We start from the raw sequence: 13,548 nt of genomic DNA, 5'->3' as shown, positions 1-13,548 counted from the left end.
ATCGTTTGAACCCTGGAGGCAGAGGTTGCAGTGAGCAGGGATTATGCCACTGCACTCCAGCCTGAGCGACAGAGAGACCCTGTAGCAAAACAAAACAGGTGTCCACAGGCTGCACTCTTTTCCAGAGGCTCTAGGGGAGAGTCTCTTTCCTTGTTTTTATGTTTTAGCTTCTAGCTGCTGGCTGCATTTCTTGGCTCCTGGCCCTTTTCCATCTTTAAAGTCAGCAATGGTCAAATGGTCTCACATTGCATTACTCTGACTTCCTTTCTGTCTACCACTTCCACTTTTAAGGACCCTGGTAATTACATTAGGCCCATTCAGATAATCCAGGATAATCTCTCATTTGTTTTTATTGTGGTAAAAAACACATAATATAAAATATAACCATTTTAAGTGTACAGTAGTGTTAACTATGTACACATTGTTGTGCAAAAGCTCTCTAGAACATTTTATATTGCAAAACTGAAACTCTATACCCATTGAACAGCAACACCCCTTTATCCTGCCTGCCCAGCCTCTGGCAACTACGAACCACCTTACGAACCACCTTCTGTTTCTGTAAATTTGGCTACTTTAAATACCTCATATAAGTGGAATCATGTAATATTTGTCTTTTTGTGACTGACTTGTTTTACTTTGCATAATGTCCTCAGGGCTCATCCATGTTGCAGCATATAGGAAGATTTCCTTCTTTTTAAGGTTGAATAATATTCCATTGTATGTATATACCATGTTTTCTTTATTCATCTGCCATTGGATGTGTAGGTTGCGTCCCCCTCTTAACTATTGTGAGTAGTGCTTAAGTGAACAGGGGTCTGCAAATATCTTTTCAAGACCCTGCTTTCAATTCTTTCAGATGCATACCAGAAGGGAGCTTACTGGATCATATAGTGGTTCTATTCTTAATGTTTTCAGGAACTGCCAGACTTTATTCCATAGTGGATGTACCATTTGACATTCCCACCAACAATGTACCAATATTCCGATCAACTTCTCCACATCTTTGCCAACACTTGCTATTTTCTATTTTTGTTTTTGATAGTGGTCATTCTAATGGGTGTGAGATGATATCTCATTGTGGTTTTGATTTGCATTTTCCTGATGATTAGGGATGTTAAGCATCTTTTCATGTACTTATTGACCATTTGTATATTTTCTTTGGAGAAATGTCCATTCAAGTCCTTTGCCAATGTTTAATTATTATTTAGCTTTTTGTTGTTGAATTGTGGGCATTCTTTATATATTCTGGATATTAACACTTTGTCAGATATATGGTTTACAAATATTTTCTGTGGGTTGCCCTTTCACTTGGTTGATTACTTCCTTTAGTTTTTAAGTTTGATGTAGTCCCATTTGCTTATTTTGTGTTTGTTTTTTACCTATGTTTTTGATGTAATATCCAAAAAATCATTGCCAACTCCAGTGTGATGAAGCATTTCCTCTATGTATTTTTTTTTCTTTTTGCTAGGAATTTTATAGTTTCAGGTCTTAATTTTAGGTGTTTAGTCCATCTTGAGTTAACTTTAATTTATGGTGTGGGGTAAGGGTCTTTTTTTTTTAATACACACTTCACCACCCCCATTTTTTCAGTCTTCTCCACTCCCCTTCTGAGGAACCGGAAGCTCCATCATTTCCTAAGCATTTCTGTCACAGTCAGCTGGCTTTTTTCTTCACAGGCAGGGAGGTTCCCACCAGCTCTGCTCGACTCCACAGTCATCTCCGCTTTCCAGACATCAGTGATGCCTATTGTTTCCTCTAATATAGTTTTCTGTTCCTTTTGTCCTTATGGATTTATATCTTTTTTCGTTTTTACTAACATTTTGATGGGCATTTAGCAGGAAGCAGAGATAAACAGGCCTATTCCATTGGCCATCTGTAACCCCCAAATCTGTATTGCTCTTTAAAATAATATTTAAAAGGAGTTTATAAAATGGTATCTCATATTTCCTATTGTGACATCCAACCTCTAGAAATAATTGTTTCTATTACTTTGCTTCCTTTTTGTTAACCAGTTTCTGTCAAGTGACCCATAAGCATCGAAAGCTAGCATTAAGTGTACTTGTTACATTATTTTATTATTCAAAATAGACTGAGATTATTGTCTGTGATATGAGACCTGGTAAGGTTTTGAATTTAAGATGATACTCTCTTTCCTGAGGTATAATCTTTTTTAAGCTTTTGACTTTATCTTTGGGTTTATAAACCATATGTTGGTATTAGGAGATGGTGCCCTTTTATGTAAATATATTTTACTTCAAAGCTTTATTAATTTTCTTTTTGAGACAGTGTCTCACTCTGGCACCCCGGCTGGAGTGCAGTGACACAATCAGCTCACTGCAGCCTCAACCTCCTGGGCTCAAGTCATTCTCCTGCCTCATCCTCCCAAGTAGCTGAGAATACAGGCACACACCACTGTGCCTGGTTATTTTTTTTTTTTTGTAGATATGAGGTCTCGTTTTGTTGCCTAGGCTAGTGCTGGAATTATAGGCATGAGCCACCATGCCCGGCCTGAAACTTTAATTGAATACTTTTAAGCTAATGTAATGGCAAAAGAGTCCTAGTTTTTGTTTGTTTTATTTTATTGCTGTTTCAGTTGATAACTGCTTTCTTTGTACCTATGTTTGATTATTTACAGATGTAGCACCATTTCTTACAGATAGAATAAAGTATGATTAAAAGGTTGGAGGGTGTGGAGGGATGCCTGGTCCTAAGTAAGTCCTTGGGACTATTGAGAGTAGTGGATTGTTTTGTTCTATAAGAATTGTTTCTTTATAGAATTAAGCCCGTTAGTTGGCTCAAGGTATCAGCTCTCCAGCTTGACAGCTGGAGAGCACCTATGATTTTTATCCTGGGGTCCAGGGATAGCTTTAAGGAGTTAACGATTGTCCTGAGATTTAAGTGGGGAGGGATGGAACAGGCTTAGTTTTCATCAGATACTCAACACTGTAGGGCTTATATGATCCTGAAAAGGGTTGAGAGCCTACTTCTTATAGATTATCACAGGAAAAAAAAGAAAATGTTACTGATGAAATTAAATATGATCAAACTAAAATATACTACCTTTCTGACTACCATTAGATTCCATATTCTTTCACATATAAGTACAAATTACTATGAATGAGGCACTAAATGAACAGCCCTCTTTGTTCTTTAATACAAGACATTATCTCTAGCTTCCTGATTATGCTACCAGGAAATGTGTACCATTTACACATATATAACTATAAAAGCTGTTACTTATGAGGGTAATGTTTTGGCCCCAGAGAGATCATGACATTTTTATAAATCAGCTTGTAAAAATGATAACTCAGTAGTTACCTTTGTTTTCAGTTTGAAGCTGAAACTTCAAGCTTATACTTAATTTATGATAATCAATTATTTGTTGGCAACTAAAAATAGTAGATACATATATAAAAGGAGAAACACCTTTTATAGTTATAGGCCTAAGACTTAACTTTTAATTAGAAAAGATGGAGTAAGCTTTATATTATATGTATATATTATACTACTGTAAAAAATACAACAATTAAAAAGCTAGAAAAGAAAGAAAAAATGGGAGGAGGTAGGGAAGGTTCATTATGAATTCTTTGTTTCCAAGTTTATAAGTACTTTAATCCTTTTATTTATAGTGAGCTGGACTGAATTTACACAATCTCTCTCAGCCTTAGAATTTTGTGATTCCGTTTTGAAGTGGTTAAACTGAAACTGCTTCTCTGTTCCAGGCACACCATTGAGTTCTTTGGGATGCCCAAAAGTGTCTGGTTGGGAAACATGAAATAGAAGATGAGACCCTGCCTCAGCAAGCGTACCTGAGAATACTTTTAAAGGAACCTGTTGATAAATGCAAAACAGTAGCTGTTGCAGGTATGTATTGACAGAGAACTTGGATTGAACCTGATGTGGCCCACACTGCTCTACTCAGTCAAGTGGAGTCATTCTCTGGGAATGAGCTCTTCTTTTGAATCCCACTGTTCATAGGACAGAACTCTCAGGCCTGAAATACCTGGTGTCTGTCTTTCAGTAACCTTGACTGTGTGGTGGGATATCACTCGTCACTCTTTGATGAACTCTGATTCAGACCCTTGAGTGTCCTTCCCAATGCCTCAAGGACATTAGACTCTTGTCACATGAAAGTGATAGCAAATTTCTAGCTAAAGACCTCATTGCCTTCTTTCCTGGGAGTAGAGCAGTCAATGTCAAAGCTCAGCAAATGTGTCTCATAAACCAGCTGTTACTGGCTTTACTTTTCCCTGAACATCATCAAGGCCATTTCTGATTCGATGTGGTTGTATCAGATTGACCAGTTCCCTCTTAGTCATTTACTTTGACCTGCTTGTCTCTTTGACCCCCATTAAATATTTACCTCATTTTCTTGTTTTTTTAACCTTTAATTTTTATCTCCTCAACAATGTATCATCAAGATCAGCGGCACCCATTATTTCATATCCTGTGACCTTTGGTGGATGTCTGGCTTTGGATGCACTGGCTCTCTTTGTAAGGCACAGCCTATGTTATTGTCATATGTCACCGTGATCCTTTAGGATTTTTGTAGTCTTTTTTTTTTTCCATCTACCAATGAAGAACACTACAAATGTACCTTGTGCTGAGTATTTTATGTGTCTTTGTCACACCATCATGAAAGCATTAAGCAAGTCCCATTTTGCAGATGAGGAAATAAGGTTCCAAGTGGTTAAACAACTGGCCTGCTATTCCCAGAGAGTAAGTGGCAGGAATGGGATTCAGCACTGAGTCTGTCTTAAATAGTGTACCATAGAAATAGTATGCCCTGCTGTATTCCCTTTTTGAAGCAGAGTTTTTAAAATATTCTTATTCAGCTGGGCATGGTGGCTCACGCCTGTAATCCCAGCACTTTGGGAGGCCAAGGCGGGCAGATCACCTGAGGTCAGGAGTATGAGACCAGCCTGGCCAACATGGTGAAACCCCCTCTCTACTAAAAATACAAAAGTTAGCCGGGCATGGTGGTGGGTGCCTGTAGTCCCAGCTACTTGGGAGGCTGAGGCAGGAGAATCACTTGAACCTGGGAGGCGGAGGTTGCAGTGAGCTGAGATCTTGCCACTGCACTCCAGCCTGGGCAACGAGAGTGAAACTCTGTCTAAAAAAAAATTCTCATTCTTGTGGAATTTTAGTCTTCTCTACTTTTTTCAGCTTTTGCTACTTTCCCCCCATTTCGTGGCATTTTATTTGGTTTATAATTATAACACTTAATTTGAACCATTAAAATTAAGTATTTTCAACTTTTATTATTTTTATAATATCACTGAGAATATATTATTGGTATGAGACATTATTAAAATATGCCCTCTTTCCCACATAGGCTCTGATGTCTTCATTGATTCTGTGTTTTCTGAGTTGATTATGAGTCTAGCATGGGAGACAGGAATGGACTTTTATATCTCTAATATGGTCCTACTAGTACAGAGTTATTGAAGATGACATAGAAGAATGAAAAGATTTTTCCAGAAATATTCTTCCACAGTTCACAAAGTTGTTTTGGAACCTGAATTCTTTAAAATATAGAACATCTATTCAAGTACTTAGTTTTGGCTCAGTGACCACTTTCAATGTGTATAGCCAGGAAGTTGTCCTATATAGAAGGATATAGGTTTTAAGTTTAAGTAAGTTTAAGAATATATGGTATCTGATTTTTTTCAATAAGGGGCTAAATAATTTGAAATTTTTATATATTTAGGCTTCTAGAATGTTCTCATTAAATTAGTAGATGTACATACTGAAAATATTTTAAATCATCGTAAAAATCCTGAGAGATAGATGTGGTCAACCTCACTGAAAGAGGAATACACTGAGGTTTATAAGATTGTGAAACTTACCCAAGTTCATGTGATTACGAAATAGCAGAGCCGGCCGCGTGCGGTGGCTCATGCCTGTAATCCCAGCACTTTGGGAGCCTGAGACGGGCGGATCACGAGGTCAGGAGATTGAGACTCTCATGGCTAACACGGTGAAACCCTGTCTCTACTAAAAATACAAAAAAAATTAGCCGGGCGTGGTGGCGGGTGCCTGTAGTCCCAGCTACTCGGGAGGCTGAGGCAGGAAAATGGCGTGAACCTGGGAGGCGGAGCTTGCGGTGAGCCGAGATTGTGCCACTGCACTCCAGCCTGGGCGACGGAGCGAGACTCCACCTCAAAAAAAAAAAAAAAAAAAAATAGCAGAGCCAGAATTGAACTTAAATTGTTTCTAACAATTACATTGCCTTGCTGATTATACACAGTAGTGACATTTAGATCATAAACATGTCTGAGAATTTTCTTATGTTTAGCATTCAAACAAGGGCAGTCCTAAACAGCTAAATAAGCCTCCTCCTCACAGAAGCGAAAGCTTCTAGATGGGCTTGGTGTTGTTCATCAACGAGGTTTTATCAGGATAGTGGCAATTCTGGTCAATGATGGACCGAGCCCCTCTTGAGAACTGGATGTGTCTGCTTGGGCTGCATGCCATTTCCCACCCGGTGCTTACCATGCTGCTAGCAGCAATTAGGGTCGACTCACCTTAGCAGTTGCATGAGCAGCTGTTTCTTCCAAAGCAAGTTGGGACTGGAATTTGGCCATATAATCACACAGTTAAGGACAGCTCTGGCATTTATATATGAATCTCAGAATTTTAGGTACACCATTTCTTTTCAGTAAATAAAATTTCTTTCTGCTTTTAAGTGTCTTTTCCTGATTCTACATAGAAAATTTGATGAATATTTACAGCCATAAAAAAAAATGAAATCATGTCCTTTGCAGTAACATGGATGCAACTGGAGACCATTATTCTAAGCGAACTAATACAGGAACAGAAAACCAAAAAGCACACGTTCTCACTTATACGTGGGAGCTAAACATTGAATACATAAAGATGGGAACGATAGACAGTGGGGAATGCTTGAGAGAGAGGGTTGGGGAGACATGGATTGGAAGACTAACTGTTGGGTACTGTGCTTACTACCTTGGTGGTGGGATCCTTCATACACCAAGCCTCAGCAACACACAACCTACCCATGTAGCAAACCTGCACATATATCTCCTGAACCTAAGATAAAAGTAGAAAAGAAGAAAAATGTAAAAAACATTTGCTTAAGTATGAACAAAAAGGAAAAAAGAAAATTTGGTAAATATTGAAAAGTTTAAACAACAAAATAAACATTACCACTCAGATATAGCCATTGATAATATTTTGGTAAAGATGCTTCCAGTTTTTATTCCTATGAAGATGTATGCCTTTTTAAAAATGCAAACTTAAAATCTTAGTGTTCTATATCCATTTTTACTTAGCATAATTGCAACATTTTTCCTATGTGCTTAAATGTTCTTTTGCAACATACTTTTAGTGGCTATAAGTATTCCCTTTGGGTAATAGCATCTGAATCCATTCTATTAGTAAACCTAATCCTCATTCAATTTAGTTAAAACCTCTCTAAAAAACAAGAACATAATTGCCACTAGTTTTCATAATGATATCCTAATGATGCTTTCAGAAAAGATGAGAAAATCCAGTTTCGATCACTTCCTCTGTCACATCATGCAATGAACCTGACTTGAAGTTTCCCAGTACAAATGCTGTGCATGACTGTAGCATGGGAAAATTCTCTTTTGACTGGGAAACTTTGAAAACCCATTTTTCTTTCTTTGAGGTGGCTTGTCTGTGACAAGTAACTTCAGTGTTTTCATACTTAGATGAAACTTCTCAAATCCTGATTTGCAGGTGATTTGGCTCTCCTAGTTGGCTTTACTACTTGACTAAACCTTTTTTCTTCTCCTAAATATTTCACGTGGGCCAAACCCTGGGTCAGCAGCTACACTTACGTGAGGAAACCCCAGGTGTCATGAATGAGGTTGGAGAGACATGCATAATGTAGTATTAATGTGACTTTTCCTGAAACCAAAGAGTTCTGTGCTCCTAGGTATTAAAGTTATCAAACTGAGAAGTTGATTACAACTGAAATGGGTGAACATGTAACAGAAGCACTCTACTCAGAAAAGGCTCCTATGAAGCTAGGACTATGACTTATTATTACTTCTTATTCTCTTAAAGACTATATTAAGTTAAATCACTATCATCCTCACCAAACCATTACTTTTCAGACATGGTTCCTTATTTTCCTTGGGATTCCATAGTGTCATGTGAGTAGGTAAGGGGTGAGGGAGGACAAAGCCTCCTTATTGTCAATAATTGTCCTTATTGTCCCATCAACCAGCAGCTCTGCCTTTATATGTTTTATGTATTGAACTTCCACAAATTTTTGCTGAAAGAAAGGACTACTGCTTAAGGGAGTAAAGACTGTGAAAATCACTGGGGCATTGTAGATCCTATGGGTGGATGAAAAAGAGATGGAAAATGGACATCCAGACAGTATTACTTCCAAGTTTCCATTATGCTTATAATTCTCCTGCAGTGACACAGTCCTTCTTGGGTTTGACATTTACCATAGGTCCTCTGGTTGGACTTCCCATAGATTAGCCTGCTTTTATGATAGTGGTTTCCATAGAGGCACCTCAGAAATGTTAGGGTTAGGAGAGATGAAAGAGTGATAGCCTCACAAGCATTGGTGGTAGAAAGTAACCTTTTAGTGATCAGAGCAGTGAGTAGTGGAAGGTATAACCTGTTAAAGGCCCACAGGAGACTGATTTCTATATTCTCGTTGATGTGGATTACCCAGTAGGAAGATGCTCTTTCCATCAGAGTGATGTGGTATATGAAATTCAGCCAGACAGTCTGTGAAATCTTCATTATCTATTTCTAGACTCATTTAAAACCTTTTTCGGTGGGCTCTCTTAAATTGAAGATTTATATTGGTGAATCACAGAACCAGCTACTCCCGAATAAAAAATTTTAGTGGTTTTTGTTCCACAGCTCAGTTGACTGACTAGAGAATTTTCTCCAAAGATGTTTTTAACCAGCAAAGAATGAGGAACTAACTAAAGAGTTTGCAATGGCTAATTTACAATTGGTGCCCAGAATCCTTAACCACAGGTAAAAATCTTAGCTTTATTTACCAGATAGTTGGTGCAGGGATATCAATGTATGAAGACCTTAATGTTAATATATATTTAGTTATTCAGAGAATGAGCTTAGTCTTGAGGTGAAAACTGGAGAGAAAATTCTTGCTTTCTCCATCAGGAAAGGGGTAAATTTTGACCAATTTGCAAACATAACAGGATATATTGGTGTCAAATAGGGCCTGAGCTGTTTGTATATGAACTGTGTATATGGCTACAACTGTTGGGGTGACATTCAACAAGATTTGAGTGAATGATACCCCTAGAATTGTGCAGTGCTGCAGCCCTGGGTATAGCCATTCATTCTGTTAGTCATTTATCTAGTGAATATCTCTACCTCATGCCTGGCACTTTCCTAGATACTAGAACACAATAGTGAGCAGGGAAAACAAACAAGATCATTTCTCTCATGGAACTTACAGTCCAAAAGGGGTTGGGCAGGGTCTTCAGGGAGACAAGTAATAAAGAGGGAGGTAAACAATATTTCAAATATGCTAGAAAGAAAATAGAGCAAGAGTGTTTTTGGGTAGGAAAGACTATTTTAGATCAAGTCTAAAATGCATGACCTATGTTCTTGTTGGCTGTTTACTTCTTGTACTGCATATAAGTTGGTGAATTTTTATATTCACCAACTCTCATTAAATAATTCAGAGAAAAGGTAAGATTTCCTCCATCAAAATTGTGTTTTCTATAGCAATTAAGCTTTATCAAGTGCCACATTTCAGTGGTAAAAACTGAGACAGCTTCATTTCTTAGGTAGTTTGTTAAAGTAGAATTGTAAAATAATAATAAATTGCTGGACTATAGCATATAAAAAGAAGTTTCCAGTTCCGGGGAAAACTGATATACTGCTCATAAAAGTTGAAGAGAGAGAAGTTGGACTGATTACCTTAAGCATCTTAGACTCATTGTGACCCATGTTGAATGGATCACTAAGCCTCACTGATTTTTTTCCCCCATTTTTTCCCCTTTATATATATAATGTCCTTTTTCTCTGTTTCTTTTTGTCCCTTGTCGCTACTCTATCACCACTCTAGTGAGGTCCTTTTTACCACAGGCTAGTCTGTTTTAATAGCTTTTCCGTTGGTATCTCTGCATCTGGTCTAGCTGATTAGTTAGTTTTTCTGATGCTACATTCATAGTTCTATTCCCTTCTTAAAAGCCTTTACTTTACCCTCCACTCACTTGAGAGTGATAAAGGCCAGACTCTTTAGCTCGACATGTGAGGCCCCCCATGATCTGTCCCCATTGTGTATTTCTAACCATATCCCTGCTTTTACCCTGTGCAAACTTTAGGCTCTACCCAGACTTTCTGTTCCCCTTTCTGTTGTGCTTTTGCTCAAGCTGCTATCTGGAAAACTCATTTCTTTCTTTCTTTCTTTTTTTTTTTTGCCTATGTAAATTAATGTTCAAAGTCTAGTTTGAATAGATCATCTCTTTTTTCTTTCTGGCTGCTTTAAAGATTTTGCTTTGTTTTTAGGAGTCTGTGATTTGTTTATATCTAAGTGGGGAAACTCCTTCTCTCCCAGCTTTTCCCTCCCTCCTTTTCGCCCTTTCTCCCTTCCTTCCTCCCTCCCTCCCTCCCTCCCCTCCCCTCCCCCACTCCCCTCCCCCCCTCCTCCCCTCCCCTCCCCTGCCCTTCCTTCCTTCCTTCCTTCCTTCCTTCCTTCCTTCCTTCCTTCCTTCCTTCTTCCTTCCTTCCTTCTCCCTCTGTCTCTCCCTGAGAATCTTTGGGTTTTCTGGGCCTAAATATTGCTATTAGGAATATTTTATCATTATTTCTTAGAATAATGCTTCTTCCCCATTTTCTTTATTATTTCTTTCTGGAAATCGAAGAACACATGTTGGACTTTCTCACTCATCTTCCACATCCTTCTTTCATATTTTTGATATCATCATCTTTATGTTACAATTCTGGACGGTTTCTTTGGATTTGTCACTTGGTTCGCCAGTTCTTTCTTCAGCTATTTCTAATCTGCTGTTTAAGCCGTCCTTGATGACAGGGATTTTTATATTTTTAAATTTTATTTTATTTTATTTTTTATCCTACAGTTTTATCCCCAGAGCCTAGACCAAGGTGTAATACTTAGTACATAGGTGCTTAATAAATATACATTGAATGAATTCACATGAGTTTTTTATCTTTTAATTTTTAAATACCATTTTTGGTCACTTTTCAAGTCAACATGGTAGTTTTTTCAGATAAAATTTTACTCCCTTTTAAATTTCTCTTATTTATTGAAATATATTAAATATACTTATTTTATGCTGATAATTCTAGTATTTGAAATATTTTCAGATCTGATTCATTTGCCTGTTTCTGTTGGCTCTCACTGATGGTCTCTTATTTCCTTGTATTTCTATGATTTATTGACTATGAACTCATATTCCTTGGAAGTTTTATCTGTGTGAGCTGTTCAAGGCCTAGATTGAAGGTAGATTTTTCCAGAGAGTATTTATATTTGCTTCTCCCAAGTGTCTGTAGCCGCTATCAATCTAGACACTCTTTACATTATATTCTCTGCCTGAGGTTTTTTGAAGAATATAGCATAAATTTAGACCACAAAACAACATAAATACTGGTTGTTGGTTATGAATTTTCAAGGGAGATTTTCCACCCCCTTAAGATGCTACGGTTAAAAAAGCAGTTCCTCTTTTGGTGTAGCAAGTTTATTTCTAATTTGCCCATATAATGAGGGTATAGTTTTGTGAAGTTCCAGTTTTACGCAGGGGTCTGTTAAACTCACCAGCTTGAGTGGTCCTGGTTTTGTCTTTTCTCTCTCTTGCTCTGTGCAGTCATTATAATGGAAGTTCAGTATTACTAGGGTTGTGGCCCTGGTGCTTTTCTACCTCCCAGCATTCTCACTCTTACTTTGTTTTGGCTTCTGTGAATTTCATACTTTATTGTCACCTCATTGGTGCATTTACAGAGATTTTACACTTTATTATGCTTCACTTATTTTCATTAAGAGAGACCAGTTTAAGGTATCTAGTGTATCATTCTTCAAAAATAGACCTATTTTGTTGTTTTGTTTTTAGTATGTGCTTCTATAGATGAGGTGGAAACTCATTTATGACAGAACTCAAAAAATTATTAAAAACTTAGGTACAGCTCAGCCTCCTCTTTTAATTTAAATGTCTGCTATACACAGTCAGATTAGGTGAAGAGTGAGGTGGAGAATAACCCCTTGTAATGTGCTCTCTAAGTTGGCTGAGACTTTGATGTCTTGGAGATATTATTTATCGAAATGAGATTTATTTTTGTCCATTTGATTTTCTAGCATTTTACTATATGTATTTATAGATTAATTTTATAATATTTTACTATATGTACTATATATATTTTACCCTTCTAAGTAGGATTTGATTCCTAAGTAATGCTCTATAACTGAGAAATAACAAATAATAAGGAAATATTATTTGTTACATGATATCTGCCATGGGTCCATTTAATGATACCCTGAGAGAGACTCTGTAGTACCTTAGTCCTTTTACTCAATGTTATTTCATTTGATTCTGAATGAGTGTAATATTATTTGTAAGAGCAAATAGTTGCAATTAGTAGAATATGTTAGTGATTTCAAAAAAAGAAACTAGTCTCAAGAAGATATTTTTAATGTTATGGCTTAAACGTGCAGTGTGCAGATCTGCAGTTCAGCTGACTCTGTAATTCTTCAGCACTAAATAGGGGTATATCTAGTGAGAAGCATTGCCATTTGATAGAAATATGTAACACATATGTGTGCCACTCACCTGAATGAATCACATACTGTTATGAACTTTAATATTTTTTCTTCAGAATCCCATGTTTTATTAATTCTGCAGAGGAGGGTCTGCTGCTCGTGTTACTGATATAATGCAAGTAGTCTTCTGACCAAGCCCTCAGTCTGCATTGCCACATTAGAACATAATTTCCGTGAACCAGGAATATATTTTGTGTGACTTACACTGATGAATAATTTTTAGCATGTATTATGGTATTAAGGAAATATTAAATGGAATAAACATTGATTTAAATTGGTAGAATGCTCAAGTTTTAATGATCAGAGTAGGGATAATGGTTGCCTGGTACAGTTATGTGTTTTGAGGTTTTTGAAAGTTAGTAGTGTGTTTTAAATCTCTGCCATGAGAGGAATAAGCAACATAACACGGTAAACATGCCAACTGGATTCATAGCATCACTTGTAGCCACATGCTAACATAAGACTACATTATGATTAGAAATTTTAAAATTAGCATTTGGAGGGCTTAGAAAGCTATATTTATTATGATTGTTAAGTAGCTGTGTTTGGAAGTTTTAATTTTTTAAAATGTGTAAGCTTGACAGATCTCCACATTTAGCCATTAACAATCATTTTTTTAATAATTATAATGTTTACTTCATATTGGAAATAGTTTCTAAGAAGGAAAATAGTTTGCATCTCATGTTATAAATATTTTCAGACTTTAAAATTACTTAATCCAAAGCATCCACTATTTGTTATTTTTTGTTCAAATTTTAGAACGTAAATATAAATTCTCCTAGAGT

At 36.9% G+C, this 13,548-nt stretch overlaps 1 protein-coding gene across 11 annotated transcripts in view; it reads left to right on the top strand.

The window, feature by feature from the left end:
• The window catches only part of SGMS1 (sphingomyelin synthase 1), a 319,772-nt gene that overhangs the window by 158,865 nt on the left and 147,359 nt on the right, over positions 1-13,548 (top strand). For all 11 annotated transcript variants that reach the window (XM_063727644.1, XM_063727650.1, XM_063727645.1 and 8 more), the window contains one exon: positions 3,723-3,864. The gene's annotated coding sequence lies outside the window, so the exon portion shown is untranslated. The remainder of the gene's footprint in view (positions 1-3,722; positions 3,865-13,548) is intronic.

This window comes from Pongo abelii, chromosome 8, assembly GCF_028885655.2.
Source record: "Pongo abelii isolate AG06213 chromosome 8, NHGRI_mPonAbe1-v2.0_pri, whole genome shotgun sequence".
NCBI classification, from domain to species: domain Eukaryota; kingdom Metazoa; phylum Chordata; class Mammalia; order Primates; family Hominidae; genus Pongo; species Pongo abelii.
This window is presented reverse-complemented; position numbering and strand designations above follow the sequence as displayed.